Below are 7285 nucleotides of genomic sequence, written 5' to 3'. Positions count from 1 at the left end.
TTTGTGCCTTAAGTGAGATCGGTTCTAATGCTCCAAGTAGAGGATCGTTCCTGCCAGGCTCACACCTGTGCAGGGGGTGGCCCAGAGGTTGTCTGACAGACTACAAATCTTTTTTTTTTCACTTCTTTTTTTAGACTGCAGTTGTCTCTGTAATAATCTGCAGAACGAGCTGCACTTGACTTCCTGGAACACGACGTCTGCCGGCACGAGCTGCAGCTTGAGCGCGCATCTGACCTGGAACTTGCACCTCGAACAACCCCCATCGCGTTCTCCTTCCTGAACTCGGCCACACTGGCGTCGCCTATCAAAAAATGAACACGGATGGAACTGAAGAGTAACCAAATATATACAGAGGGAACGATAACTGAAGATTGAGGGATGAAACTCATGAAAGACAAACATAACTGGCAAGTTTTTTCCTTTTCGGTTTGTCATCTTCATAAACGATGTGTTTGAATTGTCTGGCAAGTTCCAGTGATATTCCAGTCTGTTTTTGTCATCTCTTCCCCTCCTCTGTGTTTGTGCCTTAAGTGAGATCGGTTCTAATGCTCCAAGTAGTTGAACTATGGCAATGCTCTAAGAAAGAATGCTGTCTGGTATTTGTTTATGGTAACAGTATTGTCTAATGATGGCTCTTCCCCTTTGTTCCATTATGATCAGTAACAAATATTATCACAATGTAACTTTGGTCCATGTGCGAAAGTGGAGGTTTTAAGGTCTGTTACATTGATGACAATCCTTTTGTGCTTACCTCTAGTTATCTGAATAGGCCCATCTTTTGCAGGAGACAGATGATCCATCTGAGGATCATGGAGTTCAAATGCTAAAACCTAAGTTAGTGCAAAGTTGAGTCATCTATTTTGGAACGGAGGGAACTGAAGATTACCGTATTGTGTGCAATTTGGTTGGTACCATTTTTATAGATCTCCGAAAATGATCATCTTGTGACTTCCTTTGTGTGGTTTCTTGGTGCTCTCCTGCAGTATTTTTCTTATTCTTTTAGTCATCTGCATTGTGTTACTAGCCAGTAAGGTGGGTGCAGCTCTACTTTTCCTTTTCTAATTAAGGAGGTTGCATTGACATCGCCACATCGGCGATGATGATCGATGGTATCAAGCAGCCTTTCCGCTTGCTGGACCACTTCAGCTGTAATGTTTGACATGTTAAAATAGCATATTATCCTGAATCATACACAGTACATTCAAATCAGAGAGCCTGATTTCTCTCTCTCTCGCTGATAAGGACACCACTTTATATCTTCTTTTCCTGTTTGCGTTTTGTAATTATCCTTATTGCATTTAATTCACTTGATGCTTCCATTCCAACAGAAAATTTTAGGTTCATCAATCGCTTGATACAGGATATTTTTTTGAAACTTCAGTCAAAATCATGGGCCTCTGAAACAGGCCGAGTACTATTAAACCAGACTAGACTAGACATGAATTAACTATACTGTAGGTTGGCATTTGCTTATCATTGATTTGTTGTATATGGATATTATAAAGAGAAAAAAACTCTTTGGGGTTTTCTGTGTTGCTCTCTACTCTGTGTGCAGTCAAGAACCTAGACAAACTTGAGTGGAGCATTGTGTGGGTTAACATAAATTGGGCTGCAAAACTGCCTTCTTTTTGGCTACCTTGCTTCATCTGTCTGAATCAAGCTTAAGCTTATCGATTTCAGTCTTTTAAATTAAAATAGAGCCTTCATTACCAGATCTACTTAACCTGCACTGGACCATTCCACATTGACAATTTTTGGTGGTCAAGTAACTTGCTGTTGGTTCGCTTCTTTTGGGCCCAACGTGCTGTTTGTCAGTCCCTGTCGATTCATTTGGGCATTTATTGTAGCTAAGATTTGGTTAGTTGCAAAAATATTTGAAGCTTTATAGAAGCTTTCATTTGTAGTGAATGCAGACAGTATATGCCTCCCTGGATATGGCCCTGCTTGAATTTTAATATTTGTAATGAATCATTATTTCGTTGCAAGCATATGTGATTCGCAAAAAAACAAAAACTAGGTTTGCAGCGAGTTTTACATCTTGGGAATGCATGGTTTTATGCTCTGGCTTCGCGCTGTTATGGCTCATATATATTCACAGAAAGCCTAGGGGAAATTGTTGATCAACTTTGCACCTCGTTTCTAGATGAAGTAACTCAATTCTTCATTTGCTGGACACTGAGCCAGATGTGGTTGCAGATTCTGGTGCCGAAGCTGCTACCACAATCTGTCGCCGAAATGGTCTGCCCAAACAAGTATAGGCTGTGAAGCAAAATTTGCTGATATCGTGGTAATGAAATAGTCAGTCAGTTACATCGCTGAACATGTGGTTGGAACTGGTTCTTCTGGGTTGTTTTTCAGGTAGACTTCTGAGTTCTGACATTTGCGTTGTCTGAACTGGTCTATGCCCAACTGATTGTCGAAGGCATATAACCTGTTATTGTCAACTCTTCAGGCCAAATGTCGAGAAACGTGTTCCCATAAAAAAAGGTTCTTCAAAACAAGCGATACAAAAACAGGGAATTGGAAATTAGGCATATGCTTGATCATCCTAATATTGTTGGTCTTAAGCATTACTTCCTTTTAACCACCGAAAGGGATGAGTTTTATCACATTCTTGTCCTTGAGTTTGTTCCAGAGACAGTAAACCGGATGCTAGACAGTACAAAAGAAGGAATCACTCAAAGAGTGCCCCTCACTTATGTCAAACTATACACGTATTATGTCTGACATGACTTGGCAGTTATTTTTTTGAGCGATGTTATGCTTTGCACAATTGTCCTCCATCTTTAATGTTTTACAAAAACTTTTTAATAATCTTTGCACTAGGCATACTTGTTACCAAAATTATCTACATGCTGTCATGTGGAGATCGTGGTACATAATTTTCTTGGTTACTAAATACGGAGTACATTTGTATATGATATATTCCCTGCTTAGTTGCATCACATTTTTGTCCTCATTCCCGCTCTACTCTAAACTTATGTTCCAATAGTTGAATACTGTATTGGGACCTATCTACAAGTCTCAGATTAGTTATTCACATTGATGCTTTCACTAAAAATCTAAAATAAATTCTGAGAAATTCAAACATACAACTGATCCAGCCTGTACGTTCTACTTTGTTTGGATATATGTTCTATAGTACTCCCTCCGATCCAAGCGTCAATTAATTTGGATCGGAGGGAGTACAACTTTCTTCTTGTATGTTTAGTTAATCATAAGGTCCCATTTTCTTACTACCTCCGTCCCTAAATAGATGGCATATAAATTCAATCAAAAAGTCAATACTTTCTAAGTTAGACCAAGTATATATACAAAAATATGACGATAGACAATACCTAATCAATATGAACATATCCACCATTAGATATATCTTCATAATCTATTTATTCAGTATTGTAATAGTTGACATTTTCTTCTATATATTTGGTCAACTTAGAAAGAATTGACTTTTTGACTGAATTTATATGCCATCATTTGGGGACAGAGGGAGTAGTATATATTCACACAGGTAAATCATTTTTTTCCGAGATAAGTATTTGCACATTTTTGTGGTAGTGCGGACAACGATAGACCATCTGCTGTATGCTTCAGCTAATTCTTAATTCTGCTGATTTTGTTCTTACTACAGATAAAAATTTAGTTAATGAGTTGTGCCATACATCTGTAATCTGTTTGGTCTTTGTAGTTGTTTAAGTCAGAAATATAAGGCCTCGACCATGCAACAGAATTCTTCCTTCAGTTATTTTTTGATATGATTGTTATAAGTCGTCGTCTAATCCTTGTTCCTGTAATCTCGTAACTTTGCAGATATGCCAAGCATCTGCTTATATATACATAATTGTGCTGGCATTTGCTTATATTTTCTTCCTGGGGAAAGTGGAGTTGATCAGCTGGTTGAGATTATCAAGGTGAAATCTTGTACTCCGGTACTATGACATTCGGAACTGTTTTCTCCTGCGAACTGCATTCTTTAGAATGACATGTTCAGTCATAGTGCCTTGCAGGTCTTGGGGTACTCCAACAAGGGAAGAGATCAAGTGCATGAATCCAAACTACACGGAGTTCAAGTTCCCGTAAATTAAGGCTCGTGGTACAAGGTAATGTGTCATGCACAATTGCTGTTCTAATTTATTTTTATTTTTTGAAAGCAATTGCTTTCTAGTTGGCACATACTTTTGGAACAGCGAGAGCTTTAACACTGAGAAGTGTGCTGATAAACTGTGAGAAGTTAAGGCTCGTCAAACAATTTAGAATTTCTCAGATATCCCCACCAAGAAAATCATTCCTCAGATGGGCCGGGCTTGTGTACTCAGCAGGCATCGGCCCAACCTCACGGGCCAGCACAGCACACCCACCCACGAGACCTTCTAAAAGCTCCCAGGGGGTGCTGTTGCGCAGCTGCACGCCTAACATTAGTCCCACCTCGCCAGTTTACAGGTAGTGGAACCAGGTTATAAGGCGAGGCGCTGCAGAAGGTAGCACGACCTTACTTGAACAGGATCTGTTCTATAGGCTCGTACCGCTGCATCCTTTACCAATAAGGAGGCAAGCACTTCAGTCTGGTTGATGCATTCTGCCCTCTGGGCCAGAGCGTGATTAACGGCCAGGATTCCCTGATGGGGCAATCCGACGGCTGTAGAGGATCGTTCCTGCCTGGCTCACACCTGTGCAGGGTGGCCCAGAGGTTGTCTGACAGACTACACATTCTTTTTTTTTTGCCTTGTGCTCGTTTTAGCCAGTATCTTTTTTCAGTATCTCATTCTATTACATTCAGTCTCCTATACATTGTCTACGTTTCCATTTTCGGACAGTTTTAACCACATATTCTATTTGCAATCACACATCTCAAATTATCTATGACATGAGTATATAGCTCATAATATAACGGTGGCAAGAAAAACTGAAGAACTAATGGCTGGATGACAAGAAAATCTGAAGAACTAATTTTGTGTGTGTGTGTCTGTGTGGTGTGTGTCTGTGTGTAATGATTCATTATTTCGTTGCAAGCATGTCTGATTTGCCAAAAGAAAAGAAAAACTATTGGTTCACTCTACCATAGATTTGCAGTGACTTCTACGTTTCCATTTTCGGACAGTTTTAACCACATATTCTATTTGCAATCACACATCTCAAATTATCTATGACATGAGTATATAGCTCATAATATAACGGTGGCAAGAAAAACTGAAGAACTAATGGCTGGATGACAAGAAAATCTGAAGAACTAATTTTGTGTGTGTGTGTCTGTGTGTAATGATTCATTATTTCGTTGCAAGCATGTCTGATTTGCCAAAAGAAAAGAAAAACTATTGGTTCACTCTACCATAGATTTGCAGTGACTTTTACATCCTGGGAATGGATGGTTTTCTGATCTGGCTTCGCCCTGTTATGGCTCATTATTCACACAAAAGCCTAGGCAAAATTGTTGATCAAGTTTGTACCTTGTTTCTAGATGAAGTGACTCAATTCTTCATTTCCTGGACACTGAGCCAGATAAGGTTGCAGATTCTGGTGCTGAAGCTGGTCACATAATTGCAACCACAATCCTTGGCCGAAATGGTCTGCCTAAACACTAAACAGGTAAACGCAATGCTACATTAATCTCTAAAATCTACATTGTGGCTGTGAAGCAAAATTTGCTGATATGGCGGTTAATGAAATAGTCTGTCAGGGAAACTTCTGATGATAACTTCTGTCAGGGAAACTTCTTTTGGGGTTGTATTTCAGGGAACTGGTTCTTTTGGGGTTGCATTTCAGGGAGACTTCTGGCCTTTGTGTTTTCTAAACTGGCCTCTATGCTCAACTGATTGTCGAAGGCATATAACCTGTTATTGTCAACTCTTCAGGCCAAACGTCAGGAAACGGGAGAAGTTGTTGCCATAAAAAAGATTCTTCAAGATAACTGGTACAAAAACAGGGAATTGTAAATTATGTATATGCTTGACCATCCTGACATTGTCGGTCTTAAGCAGTACCTTTTTTAACCACTAAAGGGGATGGGCTTTATCTTAATCTTGTCCTTGAGTTAGTTCCAGAGCCAGTAAACCGGATGAAAAGACAGTACAACAGAATGAATCAAAGAGTGCCCCTCATTTATGTCAAACTATAGACTTATCAGGTCTGATATGACTTGGCAGTCCTTTTTCTGAACGAGATGTTATGCTTTACAGTTACACAATTGTCCTCCATCTCCACTTTTTTACAAAAAACTATTCTACTGTTAATCTTTGCACTAGGCATACATGTTACCAAAATTATCTACATGCTGTCATGTGGAGCTCATGCTACAGAATTTCCTTGGTTACTAAATACATCAGTATATGATATGTTCCCTATTTAGTTGCAGCACTTTTTTGTCCTCAGGCCTGCTCTAAACTTATGTTCCAATAGTTGAGTACTGTATTGGGACCTTTCTACAAGTTTCAGATTAGTGGCTTCACTAACAATCTAAAATGAATTCTGAGACATTCAAGCATACAGCTGAGCTAGTCTGTCAGTTCTACTGTCTTTGGATTTATTTTCTAGTGCAACTTTCTTCTTGTATGTTTAGTTAATTGTAAGGTTCTCTTTTCTTAGTATATATCAGTATATCACGCAGGCGATGAGATGCTATCATTTTTTTCTGAGATAAGTATGTGCACATTTTTGTGGAAGTATGAAGGTTTATCTCTAGGGACTACGATAATATAACTGATGAATTGCACATTAGTGCATCCTTATTATTTGTATGCTTCAACTAATGCGTGATTCTGCTGATTTTTTTCTTGCTACAGATGAAATTTTAGTTAGGGAATTCTCCATACATTTGTAATCTGTCTGCTCTTTGTAGTTGTTCAAGTCAGAAATGTAATGTCCTGGCCATGCAGCAGAGTTGTTCGTTCAGTTTCCTTTTGATACCGAGTATTAGCACAATATGTGATTGTTATAAGTCGTCTAACCATTGTTCCTGTAATATAATAATTGTGTTGGCATCTGCCACCGTGATATTTTTGAGGGAAACAGCAGGATTCTGGACTCTGCTGCATATTTTTATTAATTTTCAAATAAATGGTACAAATAGGAATTCTTAAAAAGAAAATAAAGAGCTATACAGGGAAAAAATCGAAGGAAACTACAAGAAATAAACAAGAGATACAACAAAATACAGCAGGTACAAGGTGTGTAGATCATCTGAATGCTGCCACCCAGTGAGCCACGCCACTGTACTCCTTCCTCTGAGCTCTGTAAGTAGGCCATTTCATCTCCTCCTTGAAACACCGTCTGCAATTATACATATTTGGAG

General features: G+C 39.0%; 1 non-coding gene across 1 annotated transcript; it reads left to right on the top strand.

Moving 5' to 3' along the window:
• The first annotated feature begins 4483 nt into the window (after nucleotides 1-4483).
• Nucleotides 4484-4702, top strand: LOC125511902. Its single transcript, XR_007285172.1, has one exon. It is a non-coding gene; the product is annotated as a small nucleolar RNA U3 (small nucleolar RNA).
• Nucleotides 4703-7285: the final 2583 nt, after the last annotated feature.

This window comes from Triticum urartu, chromosome 5 (assembly GCF_003073215.2).
Source record: "Triticum urartu cultivar G1812 chromosome 5, Tu2.1, whole genome shotgun sequence".
In the NCBI taxonomy this organism is placed as follows: domain Eukaryota; kingdom Viridiplantae; phylum Streptophyta; class Magnoliopsida; order Poales; family Poaceae; genus Triticum; species Triticum urartu.
This window is presented reverse-complemented; position numbering and strand designations above follow the sequence as displayed.